The 20,700-nt window shown below is 51.6% G+C and overlaps 1 protein-coding gene across 3 annotated transcripts in view; it reads left to right on the plus strand.

Annotated features, from left to right (window-relative positions):
- The first annotated feature begins 372 nt into the window (after window positions 1-372).
- LOC124233877 (semaphorin-4D-like) overlaps window positions 373-20,700 on the plus strand; it is a 91,955-nt gene continuing 71,627 nt past the window's right edge. The window contains exon 1 of one of the 3 annotated variants that reach the window (XM_046651136.1): window positions 373-426. The gene's annotated coding sequence lies outside the window, so the exon portion shown is untranslated. Of the gene's footprint in view, window positions 427-11,699; window positions 11,817-20,700 lie in introns of those variants that run through there. The other 2 variants (XM_046651134.1, XM_046651133.1) reach the window with 2 other exon arrangements.

The following is a 20,700-nucleotide window of genomic DNA, read 5'->3' on the forward strand; positions in this document are numbered from 1 at the left end:
TGCCTGCATTCCCGTCCTCTGGGAGGCTTTGGGGGTCCCACCGCAGTCGGGCTGTGCTGGCCGTTCAGGGAGCTCAGGAGCTCTGTGTCCTTTGTGGGTGACGTCCCAGCACGCAGCCCATCTTTGTTGGGGTGAAGAAGTTAGCTACCTCTCAGACCCTTCACCTCGCAGATTCGTCCACTTCACAGAGTCTGACCGTGTCCCCAGCAAGTGTTTACTGAGCTCCAGTTACAGCCAGAAACCGAGACAGAGGCCCCGCCCACTTGGACCTCATGGTTGAGCAGAGGGAGCCAGAAAGCAAGCAGGAGAGGAAGTAGACCAGCTTCCGTCCCAGGTGGGGCCATGGTGCTGGGAGAAAGACGGCGGGGGCCACGTGTTCCCGGGAGCAAGGGCTGGGGGCCGCCCGGAGCTGGTGGTGTGGAGGAGGTGAGGAGTGACCTGGGGACATCTAGGCACATGTGAACAAGGCCAGAGCAGAGTGGCTGTCGGCAGGGACAGGAGCAACCCCCGGCAGGTTGGGGCGTCTGGCTGGATTGTGGGTTTGTTGTGAGGATGGAGCCAGCAGGACAGTTGGAGCAATAGAGGAGTCCAAGATGACCCCAAGATTCTTGGTTCAGGCACCTGGAAGGATGGAGTCAACATCATCCTGGGATGGGACGGCTGTGGCAGAGGAGCTGTGGGGAATTCGGGAGGAGTGCTGGCTCTCCAGATGGAACCTGTGAGCTCCATCACCGTCCAGGTGGAGGCGGCGAGGGGCCTGCCTGTCAGACAAACAAGACTAGAGTTTGGAGGAGTGGCCTGGGCTGGGGCAGTGACCCTGGCCACTGCCGGCACAGAGCTGATGGGAGTCAGCACGAGGCAGCAAGGGGGTGGGATGGATGGAGGAGAGGAGTGGTCCAAAAGCTGAGTCTAGGGATGAGAGGAGGAGTGGCCAGCGAGGCAGGAGAAAGCCAGGAGTGTCTTGGGGTGTCTGGGGCCACTGCAGAACACACATGGTGTCGGAGGACTGCCCGGCTGAGGGGTCCAGGGAGGCGAGGACTGAGAACTGACTTTGGAGAATGACCTTAGCAGCATGGAGGTCACTGGTGACTGGACAAGAAGTCTGAGTGGCCAAGAGTCTACCAGGGGCAGAAGGGAGCTTGAGACAGCAGGAGTCTGTAACTTTTTCGACAGTTTTGCTGTGAGTAGAGCTGAGAAGTACAGGAGGAGCTGAGGGGCACGTGAGGTTGAGAGAAGGCTTCTGTTTCAGGTTTCTGTCCTGAAGGGGAGGATGGGGGTGGGGGGGCATGAAGAAAGTGGGGAGACACTTGCCAGAGTCCTCCCCTGGGATGAGGGAGATGGGGCAGACGGGAGGGGTTCCCATGTCAGGCCAGCTGTCCCCCCGCAAGCTTTTGTTGACCTCTAGTGGCCACTGGGCATCTGCTTGGCCCTGGGGTCCACAGACAGAGGATGGGGGCCAGGGCACAGAGAATGGGCGTGGATGCTCCTGGAAGCCGAGCCTCTGGGCACAGAGGTGGGGCGCTCAGGGGTGATGGAGCGCTCAGGGGTGATGGAGTGCTCACGGGTGATGGAGTGCTCATGGGGGTGGGCTGCAGGAGACCTGGAGAGCAGGGTTGGCTAGGCTCCTGGGCAGAGGTGGATGGGGAGGACAGCTGTGTGGGATGGAGAAGGGCACGGGGGGGTGGGATGGGCAGGGGTGGGCACTCAGGGCGTGACCGGTCTGGCCAGAAACCAAGGCTGAAAGTAGGGCCTCATCCTCTGGTTTGTCTTGTTGCCAGCCAGACCGTGAGCGCTTCCCTCCTGATGTTAGCCTGGCATTTGCTACACCCGGGCCCCACCTTAGCAAGGGCCTGGGTTTTATCTGTAACACTGACTTCATTCTACACCTGCCGAACGCTAGATGAACGAGAGAGCACTTCCCAAGGTGTGGTCCATGCCAGTGGCATCGCATCGCTGTCGGAAGTGCAGGATCTCCACTCCACCCTGCGCCCCTGAGTCAGAAGCTCGGTTAGAACAGGCTGCCCGGTGGATGCTGACTTACTGTGTGGCTTAAGAGCCGCTGTACTAAGACACAGCCCTCCGTGGGTGGGTGCACCCTGCGGGGGCCAGGATGGCAGGGCAGGGCCCCGGTCGTCACTCTGGAGGCACATTAGACTCAGGGTCCTTACCCCTCCAAACAGTGTCTCCTAAGTCAATTTTATTGAGGTTTAAATTGCATTCAATAAAAGGTACTTGTTTTAGGTGTTCCTCAGTGAGCTTGGATAAATGCATAGTTATGCAGCTGCCACGGTAATAACGATACAGGCCAGGGGTGGGTAAACCTGGCCTGCAGGTCAGATGCACCACGCCCATCCATCCATTCACCTGGGGTCGTCTGTGGCTCCCTTTGCGCTGGTGCAACCGTGTTGAGCAGTTGCAACAGAGACCATTGGCCCGTGAGCACTCCCCAAATTGTTGTCCCTTTGTCCTCAGCCCCACGCCCAGGCCATCCCTGATCTGCTGAGATTAGATTATTATAGGTGATTTGTTTCTTTAAGAGTTTCAAAACAGAGACGTATGTTACAGACTCTCGGGTCCAGCGTCTGCTCTCACCTTGGTGTTTTTGAGATTCTTGCTTCGCTGTGCATACTGGTCCTTCGTATCCTTTTATCTCTGAATCCTGTTTCATTGCGTGGGTGTACTGTGGTTTGTTGATTCTTTCACCTGCTGGTGGATGTTTGGATTCCTCCTGTTCTGGGTTGTTGTGAGTATCAGGGCTGTGAGCTACAACTGAACACAAGAGGACAGGCAGCCAGTTAAACATGAGCAAACATTTCCCTAGAGAAGATGTACAAATGACAGATGAGCACATGAGAAGATGCTCAGCTCGTTAGTCACTGGCAAGCACAGAGCAAAACCACAGTGAGAGACCACTTCCCACCCGCCAGCATGGCTTTTAGGAAAAAAATGGACAATAGTAAGTGTTGGGGATCAGGTGGAGAATTGGAACCCTCATACATTGCTGGTGGGAACGTAAAATGGTGCAGCAATTTTGGAAAACAGTTTAGAGATTCCTCAAAAAACTAAACATGGAATTACCATATGACCCAGCAATTCTACTCCTGGATATCTACCCAGAAGAGCTTAAAACAGATATTCAAACAAAAACTTGTACATGAGTGTTCATAGCAGCACTGTTCACGGTAGCTAAAAGATGGAAACAACCCAAATGGCCATCAGTGGATGAATGGATAAACAAATGTGGTCCATCCAGACAGTGGAATATTACTCAGCCGTAAAAAAGAATGAAGCACTGGCACATGTTACAACATGGATGACTCTTGAAAACGTTATGCTAAGTGAAAATAGTCAGATATACAAAGGCACAAATTGTATGATTCCATTTATAAGAAATGTCCAGAACAAGCAAATCCACAGAGACAGAAAACAGATTAGTGGTCGCCAGGGACTGGGGGAGGGGCAAATGGGGAGTGAGTGCCTAATATGTATGGGGTTTCCTTTGGAGGTGATGAAAATGTTCTGGAACTAGATAGTGGTGATGGGTGCATAACATTGTGAATGTACTCAATGTTGCTGAATTGTACACTTTAAAAGGGTTAAAATAATAAATTTTATGTTATGTGTATTTTACCACAATAAGACATGGTGTAAAAAATGCTCTGTGCATTCGTATGCAGATCTTAGTGTGGATGTGTGTTTTCATTTCTCTCTGGTAACTACCTAGGACTGGAATTGTAGGGTTGTGTAGTAAGTGTATATTTAACTTTGTAAGAAACTGGCAAACTGTTTTCCACGTGGTTGTATCATTTTACATCTCCGATGCTAATGTGTGAGAGTACAGTTGTTCCACATCCTTGCCAAAACTTGCTGTCGTCAGTCTTTTTAATTTTAGCTACTCTACTCGGTATGTTGTGGTCCTGCATTATTAAGGTTTTAGTTCAGTATCTTTTCGTGTGCTTATTAGCTATTCGTATATATTCTTTGAAGTGTTCAGATCTTCTGCCAGCTTTTTAATTGGTCTCTTTGTCTTCATATATTTGAGTTCTAAGAGTCCTTTCCATGTTCTGGATTCAAATCCTCTGTCAGATATTTGAACTGCAAGTATTTTCCCTCAGTCTGGCTTACCTTTTTATTTTATTAATGATGTCTTTCAAAGGGCAGATGCTTTTAGTTCTAAGTCCAGTTTTATCAATCGTGTTGAGTAGTTTGTGCTTTTTGTGTCCTACTTAAGAAATCTTTGCCTAACCCATAATCATAAAGATTTTCTTCTGTGTTTTCTTCCAAAAACGTTATAGTTTTAGCTTTTCAGTTTAGATCTATTATCCATCTTGAATTACATGTTAACTGGAAAGAGCTAAAGATTGAGGTCTATTGTTTGCATATGGCTATCCAGTCGTTCCAGCACCATTTGTTAAAGAAACTATCCTTTCTCCGTTGAGTTATGTTGGCGTCAGGTTTGGAAAGGAACTGAGTGCCTCTGTGTGGCTGTGTGTCTGGACTTGGTTCTGGTCTGTTGGGTCTTATTCCTCAGCCCCCACACCACGCTGTCTTCCTCACTGTCACGTTACATAACTCTTAGAATCGGGTAACGTGAGCCTTCCAGCTGTGCCTCGTGTTGTCTGTTCTGGATCTTACGCATTTCTATATAAATTTAAAATCAGCTTGTCAATTTCCACCAAAAAAGCCTGCTTGGATTTTCACTGGGATTGCTTTAGATCCAGTCAATTGATCCATTGGTCAATGTGGAGAAAATTGGCGTCTTAACAGTACTGAATCTCTCAGCCAGCGAGTGTGGACGCTCTCCATCTGTTCGTCCCCCTCATGTCTCTTAGCAGTGACTTGTGCTCGGTGTACAGGTCTTCTGTGTAGTGTATCAAATCCGTTCATAAGTATTTTGAATGTTTATTATAGAGGGATTTTTAAAAATTTTATTCTGCAATTGTTTATTGCTAATGTATAGAAATACAATTGATTTTTTAAATATTGTTTGTCCTGTGACCTTTCTGAATTGTTTAGCTTTTTTTGTAGTCCCTTAAGATTTTGTGTATAGATAATCTGACTGTTATGAGTAGGACCATTGTACTGCTGTCTTTCCAATTGGAAGGCTTTTTATTTCTTTTCTTCTTTTCTTCTATTGTCTAGGATGTTCAGTACAATGTTTAACAGAAGTGGTGAAACTGGACATTCTTGCCTGTTCTCGATCTTAGGAAGAAAGAACTGAGTGTTTTTCCTGGACTGTGATGTTAGGTGAAGGTGTCACACACGTGGCTTCTAGGAGGCTGAGGACGTTTTCTGGTTTGTAGAGAAGTTTTATTGTGAATGAATGTTGAATTTCGTCAAATGCTTTTTCTGTATGTATTGAGATGACCGTATGGGGTTTTTTTTTGTAAATATGGTGAGTTACATTGATTAATTTAAGAATATTAAACGTCCTTGCATTCTTGGCACAAACCCCAGTTGGTCCTGTTTTTATACATTTCTGGGTACAGTTTGCTACAGTTTGGTTAAGGATATTTGTAACTGTATTCACGAGGGATATTGTATTCTTTTCTTGTAACACCTGTCTGGTTTCAGTATCAGGGTAATACTGGCCCCACACAATGATTTGGGAAGCGTTCCCTCTTCGTTTATTATTTTTATGAGTTTGTGTAAGATTGGTGTTGTTTCTTCCTTAAATATTTGGAGACTTTACTAGTGAAGCCATCTGGGGTTTTCTTTATGGGGAACTTTTGATTATGAGTTCAGCTTCTTGATGTAGGGCTGTTAAGATTTTCTGTTTCTTCTTGAGTTGGTCCTGGTGATTTGTGTGTTTCCAGGAATCTGTCCATTTCATCTAAGTTATCAAACTTGTTGGCATAATGTTGTTCATAACATTCCTTTATTATCCTTTTCATGCCAGTAGGATCTGTATGATGTTCCCTCTTTCATTTCTGGGCCTGGGGTCCTTGAAAAAACAAAGCAAAGCAAAGCCAAACCCCAGTGTCTGGCCCCACCCCTAGTTACATCAGAATCTGTTGGGGTGGGAAGGAAGGCACGGACCGCTGGTTTTGACACCTGCTCAGGTAATTCTGACGTGCGGCCAGGGTTGAGCACCTTCGAGGTAGAGGCAGGAGGGATAATCTTGACGTACTGGTGGTCCAGGCAGCCTTGGCCGTGGTCGGGCCTGTGGATGAGGAGGGTCTTCAGTAAATGCCGACCCTGGCATGAGGGAGAGATCGGAAGGAGGGCACCGGGCCAGGTGACGAGGCCTGGAACACCAGATCACATGGTTTAGACTCCTTCTCTGCAGGTTGTGTTTGTTTTTAAGGCAGATTTACGGAGGTGTAATTTGCATACAGCAGAATTCTCTCTTTTTAGTGTCCTGTTCCGTGAGTTTGATACATAGTCATGTGACCACCGCCAAATCAAGATGTGGAAAATTTTGTAACTCTATAAATTCCCTTCTGCCCCTTGAGTAGGTCCTTCCCCCGCCCCCAGCAGAATCTGTTTCCCATCCTTAGAGACCATTCCAGAATGTTGTGCAAGTGGAGTCATACGGTTTGCAGCCTTGCGTTCGGTTTCTTTCACTCGGCCTCATTGTGCAAGAGTTTGAGCAGTAGCTGATGCGGTCAGACGCATGTTTGGGGGTGACTGGCACCTCTGATCAACGAGTGGGAGAGGCAGGGGTGGAGACGGGGAGGCCCTGATGGGAAGCGTGACATGGCGAGACTCACAGTGACCTCATGGTAAGTGACATGCCAAATGCCTCTGTGCCGTCTCGTGGAATCCTGACACAGTCCTGTCGCATGGGGACCATTCTTCCCTCTTCTGCAGGTGAGGATGTAGAGAACAGAGAAGATAGGACACTTACTCACGGGGTCGCTCATCCAGGAAGTGGCGAAGTGCGGAGTGGGCCCAGGAGCTGAGACTGGCAACCACAGGGAGGCGCGCTGTCCCTATAGAGAATCTGACGCGCTCCGAGGGACGGCCATGGGTCAGGCGTTTTAAGGGCGCGTGCCCTTGGCCATTGTGGTTCAGCATCTAGAACTTTACCTTGAGGAATCATGGATGTAAACAAGCGTTCATTGGAAAAGGTGTCTCCCAGTGTTTATAACAGAAAACCTAGATAGAAGCTGAAAGCCACTGACAGACGGTCAGATGAGGAGTCTCTGAAAATAATAGTGTGAAATGTGACTAATGCAGTGGAAGACCAACATAACACATAAATGCCAAACCCGTCCCTACCGTGGTGCGTACAGCAAGGACCCAGTTCGCCCAGAGAGCACTCGAGACCGTGTCCAGAGTGCTGGTCATGTGAGTAGTTGGTGACGTCCCTATTGTTTTCTCTTTGGTGCTGGTCTGCGTGTCTCTGATTTTCTGTAGTAATATTTGTTATGGAGATTGTAAAGTGGAGATCATAAAGGGAGAATACGAGGAAAAAAATGGAAACCACGACTCTCTATCACACACACACACACACACTCACACACAGCCCGTGTGTTCTGAGAGCCCGACACGCTTTCCTTAGACTTGTTATACCTGCCCGGCTTAAAAGGCACTGGGAGTTCTGCTGTTTGTTGTCCTTTTAAGTGGAAAACATTGTGTGGGAAGCAGGGCTGCATGTTGGCCTCCCCCACACCAGCGGGGGCAGCGCCAGCCACAGAGGGGAGGGTGGGGTTGCTCTGTGCCAGCACGGGAGGTGGGCCCACACGCCCTCCCTTCCTGCACGTGGTGCTGTGAGAGCTGCTATGACAGTGGCGTGGGGCTGGCCCCGGGCCTGCCTAGGCCTGTCACGCCTTGGGGGGGGGAGGGTGCATGGACTCAGTAAGTCCTGCCCCTCCTTGTGAGCACAGTCAGCAGCAGTGGTTCCTGGGGGCCTGCGAGATTATGAAATGAGATGACATGTGAAATATCCCTTTTTGGCAAACTTTGAACCAGGATGCCTGTGGAATTCAGTGTTATGTTTAAAACCAAGCTTCCGAGAGATTTCAGTGCATGTATAACATTGCCAAAAACATTCTTTATTAGACTATTAAAACTTCACGGCACTCAGGCAGCCCGGCTGCTTTCAGACCCTGAGGATGACTCACAGTGAGGCATGCATCGTACACTGTGAGGCAGTGCACACGTGCGCACCTGTGCACACATAATACACACATACGGTCCCCACACACACCACTAAAACCAGTTTTCCTCAACAGAGCACTCACCCTTAACTACATATGATGCTCTCTGATATTTTGTTCAATTGCATTTTATTTAAAACTCTGTTTCTACCCCCCAGGTTGAAAAATATCCCCATTTGACATCTGGTCCTCTGTGTGACTGTGCGGACATTTTTAATTTTGGCCTTCTGTCAATATGTGCACATTACATATTTTCATTTATTTCCCACATCAGCGGACTTGTCCCTGTGGGTCCCTTGTCCTTGGTTTCTCCGTGTCCCAGGCTGAGCACAGGTCGGAGCCTGGAGCACAGGGGCTGCTGCAGCACTGTGTGCTCAGGAGCCACGGGGCGTGGAAACTGGGTCAACGCAGAGTCCCTGGCGGGCAGAAGTGCATTGCTGGCATGTCTTTGAAATCCTAGGGCATGGCTTGGGTTTCAGTGGTGGGATCCTGTGAGGCCCCCCGGGTTCCCTGGGCCTCCCTGGAAGCAGTGGCCGTTTTGTAAAGATGCAGCCTCTCCGTGTGGGGCCCACAGCCTCGCACTGCATGAACCAGACCTCGCGGGGCAGGGCTTGGTTTTCACCAGCGAAGCCGGGAGACGCTGAGGGCCTGGAGCTCAGGCCTTTGGGGAGACACAGATCCTGTCCATCTGCAGTGACCGCTTGCTCTGCGGCTCCACCAGCACAGAGCCCCGTTCGTTAACCACGTCGGGGGTCAGCCTCCGTGGACGGCCGGGCCGGGGTCAGAGGAGCAGTGGCGTGGCTCCTGTGCGCAGAAGCCGTTTCCTACGGACCACCTTCTGGAAGCCTGGCAGTGCCCGTCAGCTGCCGGCTGGGAGGGCTGGGTGCTTCTCCGAGGATGCAGCGTGGCCTGGGCTTGTCTTTGTGCTTTGACAGGGTGGATGCCCGTCTGCTCAGAGCCAGAGGGGCCGAGTCCCCTGGAAGGAAGTGTGGTCTTGGGGCTGTGGTGTCACGGTCATCTTCCGCCCAGCACAGTGACCCATGTGTGGCCTCTGGCTGGGCCTGCTGTCCTGGGGCGCCCTCTCTGCAGATGCGTTCCAGGAGAGCAGCAGGAGGCAGAAGCAGCCGAGGGACAGGGAAGTGCACCCTTCCAGTGCCGTGGCCGCCTGAGCTGGGGGAGTCACATCCCGCAGCCACCCTCCTCCCGCGGTCCCCTCGCCCCGCTCGGCCGTGCCTCTCAGCTTCCTTCTCCATCTTGAAATTCGAGGGAAGGTCACCAACAACAAAATGACAGTGCCTCCGCCTAGCCTGCCCTCTTGTCTCTCTGTTCTGTCTTCCCGTTTCCCTCTTCCTTCCTCGGTGAGACGTGTGATGTGCACACAGCCTCGGTGCACAGCTTGCTTTGCTCACAAGTGGAGCCCAAGCTTGTGGCACCTAGGATGCTGCTGGCCCCGCAGCCCTGGGCCGTGTGGCGCTGCTCCCCAAGGGTCCGCTTCCCGGCTCGTTGCTGCAGAGGCTCATCCTGGCCGGCTTTGCTGTGTATGCTGGATTCTGCAGCTCGCATCCATGGGTGTCACTCTGCTCCTGTGTGTGGCACTGTGCCGCTCGCTGCTATCCCGTCGCATGCGTGCACCGCGGTTCTGGTGCCTCCCTGAACCTCTGTGCTGCTAGCAGGGTTTCTTACGTGGGCTGTTATGCATGGGCTCTGAGCATCCTCGTCCCTTTGTTCTCCATTCAGGATGCTGGGGGTCCTAGGTTTTGGGCTCCACTTCCCTGGGCAGACAGCTCACCTGTGTCTGAGACGGGGCCCCCTGAGTTCAGGTCTTGGCCTGCTCCCTGGCACCCTGTCTCCTGCCCGGCTCGGACCCTCTCCCTTCACCAGGAGCTGCCCTCTGGGGAGGGCCCTGGGCCTGCTCCTCCTCCACCTCTGCTGCCGGTGGGCCCTCGAGGTCTCTTCAGCTGCACCTGGCTCCTTCCACCTTCTGCATCTCCCCACCTGGCGGGCCCAGGAAGGCTGGGTGGAAGCCCCCATGGTCACTATAACGTGGGTCCTTCCCTGGTCTGCGGTTCTGTCTCTCACTGCATCGACCCCTCTCATTCACCTGTGCCGCGCTTCACTCCACGTGACATGCCCGGTGTGTCCCAGGCTCTGTGTTTGCCATGGGGGGTCGAGATCCGGCAGTTGTGGGCAGAGGGAGAGCAGACAGGACGCAGTGCTTCCAGCTGGACGACAGTGTGTAGCCTGCTGATGGGGGTCACGTGCCACCGGGGAGGGAACCTTGAGGGTGGGCGTTGACCAATAAGGATGGGCTCAAGTTCTTGAGGTCAGGAACGCTGATTCGGAACTCGAGAATAAGCGGGAAAGATCCGGAAGCTGGGTGGGGAGGACAGCTGTGGCAGGTTAAAAACATGGCTGCAATCTGTTGGCATTGCTGTCACTGAGATGCGTGGGCCAGGGTGGCCTCAGGACAGCGTGGGTCTTGGATCCCTGAGATGCCAAGGAAGGGTTGACACCCTGCGGCCACCATGCTGTGAGGAGGCCTCAGCCTCTGGAGGCCACGGCAGTGGGCAGTCTTGGCCTCCGCACCCTCTGAGCCAGGGCCCGATGTGTGAGGTTCCAGCCCTCACATGGCTGCAGCCCTCACCATCGGGCCCCCTGGCCCAGGCCTCAGACGTCAGAACAGAGAGCAGTGTCCCTGCTGGGGCCTGGTCGAGGACCACAGGACCTGAGCACAGCGGGCTATGTAGGCCACTGAGTCCAGGGTGGTTTGTTGTAAAGAGCAGGATTGACTGTAATGGAAGTGATGGCTCCCCAGGGAGTGGGCAGGGCCTTGGGTGGGGCGTGGGCAGCCCGGGACACAGTGCTGGGTGGGAGGGCGGAGTGCGCACCCTCACCGGGGCGGTAAAAATGACCACCTGAGTTTCATCCTGAGCGTTTTCGTGGTGGGTGCGGCAGGAGGCCTTCCCGCCTTGTCGATAAACTGACGGTGAAGCAGGTGTGCTCCAGCCTCGTACAACACGTGCACGCACGCCTGTTTCCTGGGCTGCGTACGGAGCTCCACCCACTGGGGCTTAAACGTCAGGAGTTCCTTCTCCCTCAGTTATGGGGGCCACAAGTCCAAGATCAAGGTGTCCTAGGACCATGCTCCCTCCGAAGGCTCCAGGGGAGGACCCTTCCTGCCTCTTCCAGCTTTTGGGGGCTCCAGGCACACGTGGCTTGTGGCCACATCGCTCCCACCTCTGCTCTGTCACCATGTGGCCTTCTCCCTTGTTTGTCTCCTCCATGTGTCTCTTATAAGCACACTTGTCATTGGAGTTAGGGTCCACCTGGATGATCCCAGATGATCTCGTCTTAACTTAATGATCTTAACTGAATTTCACCTGCAAAGACCCTATTTCCAAATACAGTGACATCCACAGGCTCCCGGGGGACGTTCTCTGCGACCTGCTGCAGCCCAGGAGAAGGCGACAGAAATACTCTGTGGGGTGGCAGGAGCGGGCGGCCGGGTGGGGCGGGCGGGGTCTGGCAGGCGTTTGCTTTCTCCAGGATGTGCTTCAGCAGCGCTTTATCAGCAGGAAAATGGAAACCGCGGCTGCTCTCTCCTCCGTGGGAAGCGATAGAAGCGAGCAAGCGCGTGGTGGAAACTCGCACTTTCTGAAATAACTGTGCTTTGACTCGGAGGGGAAACAGGAAGCCCTTCTATCTGTTTAGGTGAGTTTTTATCTCTGCCGGTGGGGCCTGTCCTTTTAAGTTATGTTTCTGCAAAAGTACTGGTTGAATCTCTAGTGTGAACAGGAAGTCAGATATGCTGACTAACTTTTCCTTTATTTTAACGGCGTTTTTATTGTTTTGAAAACGAAGGCAGAAAGCAGAGAGGCCGAAGCTGCCGCCTTGAGCCCTGGAGGCCTACCGTCCATGCTGTGTTTCTCAGGGCTTGTCCATTCCCTTTCACACACCCAGATGCACGTGCGTGTGCGTGGACACTCACACAGGACATTCATATAGACGGCGCTCTCCCCAAAGGGTGGTCACCGCCTTGGGGGTCGGCAGCTTGCTTTCCTCCCTCAGCTCCGAGGCAGAGACGTGTGTGCTCTGTGAGGGCCCTGCACCCCCACTGGCATGTGTCCCGGGTCTCCCAGCCCGTGGGCCATGTGCCCCGTGTCCCACAGCCTGTGGCGGGAGTTTGGACATCTCCCCTATCTGCCACATCCTCGGCCATGTTTCTTGGTGAACCTCAGTGAGTGTTTTTATAGGAAAGAGTCTTAGAATGGGAATATTTGAGTCAAAGGCGCATCGTATTCAGTTTTGGCCACAGTCGCTGAGCTGATGCAGGACAGCTCTGTGCCCCCAGCTCACGAGGGTCTCTCCCACCCCTCGTGCCCACAGAGCATTGCTGGTGGGCTTAGTCCTCACCGGACGATCAGGAAAGGGGAGGTCATGGTCTCCATCCTTATCGCTTGGTGGTGGTTTGTTGGTTGTTTATATTATCTCCCGAAGCACCTGTTGGTGGGCTTCACCCTTTTTAATAGAAATTGGGTTGTTCTTTTATTAGTTGTATTGTTTTGAAGAGTTTTGTTCATTTTAGAGTATTCTGGAAAAGAAAAGCCTATTTGAAATGTTTCATCTGTAGGTTTGTCAGTAGATGTGAGTGGACTCAGACTGGGGTGCTGTGGGACCATTGCCGGCTCCCTGTGGCTTGTCTGGGGTGGAGGTACCCTGAGGGGCCAGGCCCTTTTATGTCCGTTGCTCTCAGACAGGCATTGGTCAGCTTTGGCTGTGCCACCCTGGCGCCTACCTGCAGGACATGCAGTGGCCCCTGTGAATGGTGGGGCCCGAGAAAAGGAATTAACAGTGTTTGTAGTAAGCCGTGTGTGTGTGTATGTGTGAGTATATGTGTACATGTGCCATGCATGTGTGTGTGTGCACATGCGTGCACACTCCTGAGAAGCAGGCTGCGGCAGAGCACGAGGTCTGCATTACAGAAGCTTCGTGGACTGAGGCGTCTCTGCCCAGTAGGAAGCTAATAGAACTTATTTTCCTCAAGTCTTAATCGTAATTTCAGCCGAATGGTAAAACTCACCCACCCCACAACGCCCCCTCCTCACCTCTCGTTTGTCTTGAGTGATAATGCGCAGGTGACAATCCACTGGAGGCCACAAGTAATGTGGCCTTTTTTCTGGGGAGTCAGCTCTGCATCCCAGCCAGATGCTGGGTGTTGTGTTCCAGATCATTCACACATGTTGGGACCCTCTATGGGGCACCGTGGGCTCACGGGGGCCTCTCTCCACACAGAGGTTCTGCTCCGAAGCACCAGGCCAGCTGGCATCTTGGATGCAGTATCCCTGATTGTATCACTCAGGGTTCTCCAGAGCAACAGAAGTGACGGGGTGTGTGTATGCGTGTGGGTGTGTCTAGAGAAGAGAGGGAGGGAGGGAGGTTTATTTTAAGGAATCGGCTCATGATTGTGGAGCTGGCAGGTCTGAAATCTGCAGGGCAGGCCACAGGCGCCCTGGAGGGTCATCTGCTTTACTCAGAGTCCACGGACTGAAGTGTGAATGTCATTCAGAAAGTACCTTTGCTGAAGCCTCTGGAATAATGTCTGACCGAGTGGGCACTGAAGCCTCTGGAATAATGTCTGACCGAGTGGGCACTGAAGCCTCTGGAATAATGTCTGACCGAGTGGGCACTGAAGCCTCTGGAATAATGTCTGACCGAGGGGGCACTGAAGCCTCTGGAATAATGTCTGACCGAGTGGGCACTGAAGACTCGAATAATGTCTGACCGAGTGGCCAGGTGGGCAGGTAAAATTAACCACAGCACTGACGAGTGCCCCTGAGTCCCTGGAGCCCCTGTGGCGGGCCGTGGGTACGTGCGTGTGCTTGCTCCAGGTGTATGAGGATGAGGGTGACCTGCTCCCCGAGCAGGCAGGGCTCCTGACTTGTCCCCAGAGGCCACAGGGTGGGCATCGGCGTGGAGGACGGTGCTGGGAGCGGCTCCAGCCTCGTGCAGGCTGAGCCCCATGCCATCCAGCTCGTGTCCTCACTGGGCTGGGGCTTTGTTCCTGTCGCCTCTGGCCCCGAGCTTAGGCCTAGCGACTCCCCGGGGCCTCTGGGGAAGATGGTTGTCCTCTTTCCTCTGGAGAAGTCTTCAACTCCAGAATGACATGTGGAGGAGTTTATTACCAGGGGGCCCTGATGGCCCACCTCCCTGGTGTTTTCTTGTTGTGCGAGAAACCCTTCTCCAGCCGCGGTCTGCCATCCTGTCCCTGCCCTCTGAGCCGCTGAAGTTGGCCTCCTGTCTGCCTGGCACGCTCTTAGTCGGCCTCTTGACGATCCTGTTATTTGACGATAAATAGTTACGACAAAGCAGAAGAAAACCCACGTGGTGTGCCGGGGCGAGCTTGGCCTAATGTCTGTGTAGGTTTGGATCCGATCTGCTTGGTGGAGAGGTGGGTGGAGGCAGAGAGGAGCAGGGTCCCAAAAGGTTAAAGGAAGGTGGTTCTTCTCTTTTTTTCCCGTCAGGTGTGGTGTTCCAGGTGAGTGAATGAACAAATGAATGAATGCATGCATGGGCCAGTGGGCTGGTCCCAGAGGTTGGGGGAGTGCAGCATGGCTGGCAGTGTGGTGGGCGGGCGTCTGGGGTCAGGGTGCCGGGGCTGGGACTCCGGGTCGGGGGGCAGGAACGCAGGTCAGCCTCTGGATCTGGCACTGGCATGTGTCGTGGACCCCCGCTGGCCGAGGCTCAGGGAGGTGGCACTAGGCAAAGGCAAGCAGGCCTCTGCTGGCTCCTGGGTGTGCCAGGGCACAGTGCAGATGCTGCCTGGCCCCAGGCTCCGAGGTTTCCTGCACAGCCTCTGGTCTCGCTCTTCTTGGAAGAGCGAGGCCTTTCCTGGCACCAGGGCCAGGCCTGAGTGTGCTGCTGCTGTGGTGGTCATGGCTGTCTGTCCGGCCCTGGGGCCTCCTGCAGGGCTGGCGGGGCCTTTGTGGGCACCCTAAGCCTGACCTTCTCCCACTGGGGAGGGCCAGTTGAAATGCCCTGGAGAGCAGCTTCGGGGAGTGGCCTGAAACTGGGAAGGATGGAGCCGGGTGACAGCAAGTGCCAGAGCAGTGTGGCAGCTCCAGGCTCACCCCCCAGCTTCTAAAGCACCAGCTGCTCCCCTGTAGGTGCCATCCGGAACTTCCAAGGTGGCCCCGGGGGAGCATCCAGGGCCTCCACTGCCAGGACCCCTGTGGGGCTCCCCGGTGACAGACCTGAAACCAGAATCTGCGCTCTTGACCTGAGCCTGGCCTCTTGCTGCGGAAGGATGTGGCCAGGAGGAACACGAGAGCGGAGTAAGGGTTCCTTGACTCTCTTCTCTTCCGGGAGGGACACGTGCATCAAGAAGAGGCCTCGGAAACAGCAGCTGGATGACTTCTCATGTTTTCAGCCCTGTCCTCGGCCGGGATGTCGTGGAATCACAAAACGTGGAAGAGATAGTGAAGCATGGTAGTTTTATAAAAACGGTCCATGTGTGCTGAAGCTCGGATTCTGCAGGGAAGACGAACAGTTAGAGGGCTGACCACAGAGAAGGAAAGAGGAGCTAATTTAAACAATTTAGGGATTGTTTACGTGGCTCCTTCATCTGTATATACAATGGAGTATTGCTGGAAATCAAGAGCCTGGAGATGTCAGATCAGTTGATGTTTTATTTGTCCAGCATAATCTTTGTGCTGTTCTTATTTGGATCCAAACGCCAGTGATTTCTTGACTCAGCCACCAACACAGAGTTTACACGAAGGTTAATTACCGTTCAGATCTTAGGATGCACAGAGCTGGGTGGATGCATCAGATTGTGTTTATTTTTGGTGTTTATTGGTGCCAGGTGTCTAGAGCTGCAATTTCCATTTGGACATCATTGGGGTTAAGTGTCTTGGCAACCAGTGGTGGGGGCGAGAGGCCTTGTGCCCAGAAGCTGGTGCCCACGTGTCTGCAAAGTGGCTGGAACTTTTCCGAATGGGGAGCATGGACCATGCAGTGCAGCCACCAGGGATCCAGAAATCCTGCTGGGGGGTGTGATTCTTTCTCTGCCCCGTTCCCTGGTGACCTCGAGGAGATGAGTCGATGTGTCTCTGGCTGATTGGCCTGGAGTCTCTGTAGCCTGCTGTCAACATGTGGCTGTTTAAGGTTCTGGTCACGTGTGACGGAAAATGCAAGCTGCTCCTTCAGCCCTTGGGTGTATTGTACTTATTTTGGGAAGTGAACGCATGATTCTTTGAGAGTCCAAAGGGTTGGACAAATTGACTCTTGGTCTCTGTTTTGTTCTCGATCACAGCATGCACAGACGCTAGCCCCCGTCTAATTAACGAAGCCGTTGTGCACCATAGGTGTGGGGAGAGATGGAGTGACACTTGCCGAGCGGGTCAGTGATGCATCTGCAGGGTGTCTGCGGTTAAAGTCTTGAGCGTCTTGCTTCTAGAATTCCCTTTCATTGCTTTACTCTTATACAAATACAATTTGCAAATCTACTTTTTTTCTATACAAATCAATTTGTAAATCTACTTTTCTAATGAAAAATAAAGGTGTTTTTTAAAATTGTGGTAAAATATACCTAACATAAAACTTAGGATTTCAACCATTTTAAGAGTGAGGTTCAGGGGGCCAGCCCCGTGGCTGAGTGGTTAAGTTCACACGCTCCACTGTGGCGGCTCAGATCCTGGCACGGACATGGCACCGCTCGTCAGGCCACATTGAGGCGGCATCCCACATGCCACAACTAGAAGGACCTGCAACTAAGACATACAACTATGTATTGGGGGGGATTTGGGGAGATAAGGCAGGAAAAAAAAACATTGGCAACAGTTGTTAGATGCCAATCTTTGAAAAAAAAAAAAAAAGGTGACGTCCAGTGGCATTGAGTACCTTCACACTGCTGTGCAGCCGTTGCCATCATCCGTCCCCAGCTCTCCTTCCGTCTTGCAAAACTGAAGCTCTGTCCCCATTCAACACCGACACCCGCCCAGCTCCTGGCACTCCCTGTGCTACTCTCTGTCTCTGTGAATCTGACGACTCTGGGGATCTCAAATACATGGAATCATACAGCACTTGTCCTTTTGTGTCTGGCTAAAAATAAAAGTGTTTTAAAAAACATTTCAACCAAATTGATGTAGTCCTTCTACTCTTTTTTTTGTATTTTAAATTAATATACAGTAAAAATGATGATATTTTTTGCTATGAGTCCTGTCAATTTTATTACTTATACAGATTTGTGTAACCTCCTCCACAGTCAGGAGACAAAACAGTTTCACCCCCAAAATCTCCCCTGTACTTTCCTTTATATTCACACCCTCCCCATGCCCCTAACGGCTGTGCCTGCTGGCCTGCTCTGTCCCTGGGGCTTCCATTCCAGGAATGTCCTGTGCATGAAGCCACACAGGAGGTGGCCTTTAGATATGGGCTTCTTTCCCGCTGCATCAGGCCTTTGAGGCTCCTTCCGGTTGTCACATGTGTCTTTTTAACTGCTGAGTAGTATTCCTTTGTATGTTTGAACACAGCTGCTGTAAGCATTTGTGTGCAGGCTTTTCTGGGAACATGCAGTTTTATTTCCTTAGGATAAATACCAGGAGTGGGATTGCTCGGTCCTATGGTGGGTGTGTGTTTAACTTTATTAGAAAACACCTGGGTGTTTTCTGGAGTGGCTGACCTGTTCTCCTTTCTCACCAACAATCTGTGAAAGTTCCAGTTGCTCCACACTTGGTATCATTAGTTATGTTTACAGCCATTCTAGTATGTGTACAATGTGCACGTTGTGGTTTTAATTTGCATTTCCTAGTGGCTAATGACGTTGAACATCTTCAGGTGTTTATAGACTTTATTTATCATCTTCTCACGAGCTTGTCTGCTTCGCACTTGATAAAGTGCCTGTTCAAGTCTTACTCATAGAATTGGGTTGTTTATTTTCTTCCTGTTGAGTTCTGAGGGTTTTTCATATATTCTGAACACAAATACCTTGTCAGATATGGGATTTGCAAATATTTTCGCCCTGTCTGTAGCTTGTTTTTTAATTCTCTTCACAGGATCCTTCACAGAGCAAAACATTTTAAGTGATGAAGTTCAGTTTATCAATTGACCAAGCGTTGATGGAGAGAACATGGAAAAATGACACGTGTTATGTTACTGATCTTGTATTCTGGGACCGCTAAACTCACTTGTTAGTTCTGAGAGCTTTTTTTGTCGATTCCTTGGAATTTTCGACATAGGTAATCATGCTGTCTTTGAAAAGACCAGTTTATTTCTTCCTTGCTAGGCTGTATGCATTTTATATCCTCTGCCTCGTGCACTAGCCAGGCCTCCAGCACAGTGTTGAATAGAAGTGGTGGACAGGGACCTCCTGCCTTGTCCCTGGTCTTAGGGCAGCACTGAGTTTCCCAACACTGAGGATCATGTTGGCTGTGGGTTTCTTCACAGACGTCCTTTATCAGATGTGGGAGCGCCCTTCTGTCCCTCATGTGCTGTGGTTTTTATCATGAGTGGATGCTAAATTTTTTCAAATGCTTTTTCTACATAATTTGATAGATTTGTTTATTTTTTCTTCTCTAGACCACGGTACCATAGGATGGATTACACACATATTGATTTTTGCATATTGACCCAGCCTTGCATTCTGGGATAAATTCCATTGATTGTGGTGTACCGTTTATGTCTATTGCTAGATTCAATTTGCAAATATTTTGTTGAGGATTTTTGCATCTGAGCTCCTGAGGGATGTTGGTCTGCAATCTTCCTGTGCTGTTTCTGTCTTTTTTTGCTATCAGGGTAATGCTGGCCTCATGTAAGTTGGGAAACATTTTTCCCTCTTCTGTTTTCTGAAAGAGATTGTATAGAATTGCTGTTATTTCTTAACTGTTTGCTAGCATTTGCTGGTAAAACCGTCTGGACGTGGAGATGTCTTTTTCAGCAGGTTTTTATCTACAGATTCACTGTCCTCGTTAGGTGTAGCGTTGTTCAGGTTCTCTCTCTCTCGTCATGGGTGGGTCGTGGTAGTGTGGGTCTTTGAGGCATCAGATGGTCCCCTCTAAGTTGTTGACTGTTGTGTGCACACAGGTGTTCCCAGTGGTCCCTTACTGTCTGCTAGCATCTGTGGGGCTGCAGAGGTAGCACCTCTCTTGCCTCGTATTGGGAATGGGACTGTCTTAGACCTAGTGTTTGAAATGCAGCCTTGGGAGCGGAGGAATCATTTTAGCTGAAGGCGTTGCCCCATCTCCCTCAGCTGGGCTCCCGGGTTCACAGGGTGTCCCCAGGGAGCAGCAAATGCGATGTGTCAGGAGGAACATTAGGGTTTTAATCCACTGGGGCAGCATTAGGTGCCCAGGGTGGAAACTTAATACGTGCACCCCAGTGACCTGCATGTCTTCCTGTGTTTCCAGAAGCATCAGGCTGCCATCGGGGAGCAGTTTCACACGGGGAGAGTCTCCCTAAAGAGCAGACGAGATTCCTCCCTTTGTCCGTGACGTTTAACGGGCTGTTCCAAGTGGTGTGTCTGTAGTGCTGATTGCTTTGTGTTCTGTCTGTTTCCAGTCAAGGCCACAGCTTGGCTTACTCTTAAAACCCCGGGAACTAAGGCCAAGCGGGGCAGATGGTTTAGCCAGAGGGTCAGAAGAGACAGGTGGTGGTTTATCTGGCGAGGCCAAAGGTGGCTGGGGATGGAGGATAGGAGGCAGTATGTCCTTCATATGGTACGTTGTCTCTATTCATCATGAATCCTAAAGTGGACGTTTTTAGAAGGACAAAAGCATGGATTTGGGTTCCTGTCCCGGTGGGTTCACGCTGCTGTGACAGAACAGCACAGTCTAGGTGGCTTACGAACATCAGACTTTCATTTCTCAAGGTTCCGGGGGCTGGAAATCTGAGATCACGGTGTGAGCATAGTCGGGTGAGGGCCCTCTTCCAGGTTGCCAACTTATCCCTGTGTCCTCACGTGGGGCAGGGAGGGGGGGAGCTGCCTGGGGTCTCTTTTATAAGGACACCAGTCCCATTCACGAGGCTTCATCCTCATGACCTGCTCACCTCCCAAGGCCCCACCTCCTGACACCATCGCCTTGGGGGTTAGGTTTCAAGGTGAATTTTGGAGGACCCAAACCTTCCGGGAGTAGCACTTCCTGATGCTGATATTGCAGTCTCTCCCTGTGTGAGAAAAGGTCACAGTTGTTTAGTAATTCTTCAAGCATGATGAATTTTGCTTTATTTAATTAAAAAATCTGTGTCACTCAGGGCTTAAGAATAGGAGAGGGATTTATGAGCAATAGAAGGAAAATAGGTTTTTGCAAATGCAGAGGGCTTGGAGGTACCTGTCACAGGTGGAGCGAAGTGGCGTCCTGTGGGGACCCTGGCGTAGTTGTAGGGCGTGGAGTTTCCTCAATGATGACGAGAAGGGTGGATGACCAGGCCCAGAACTGGGACCACCTGGGTCACTCAGTTTGGCTATTGTCTGTGTCTGTGTCCTTTGGCAACTCAGTGTGTCGTGCTGCTGGTCTGCTGCAGGCTGTGTGTGCGACGAGGCTGGTCAAGAAAGTCCAGTTGATGAGCCGTGGCTCTGACACCAGGCGATCGGAGGGCTGTT

The sequence above is a fragment of the Equus quagga genome, unplaced genomic scaffold, assembly GCF_021613505.1.
Source record: "Equus quagga isolate Etosha38 unplaced genomic scaffold, UCLA_HA_Equagga_1.0 268.1_RagTag, whole genome shotgun sequence".
In the NCBI taxonomy this organism is placed as follows: domain Eukaryota; kingdom Metazoa; phylum Chordata; class Mammalia; order Perissodactyla; family Equidae; genus Equus; species Equus quagga.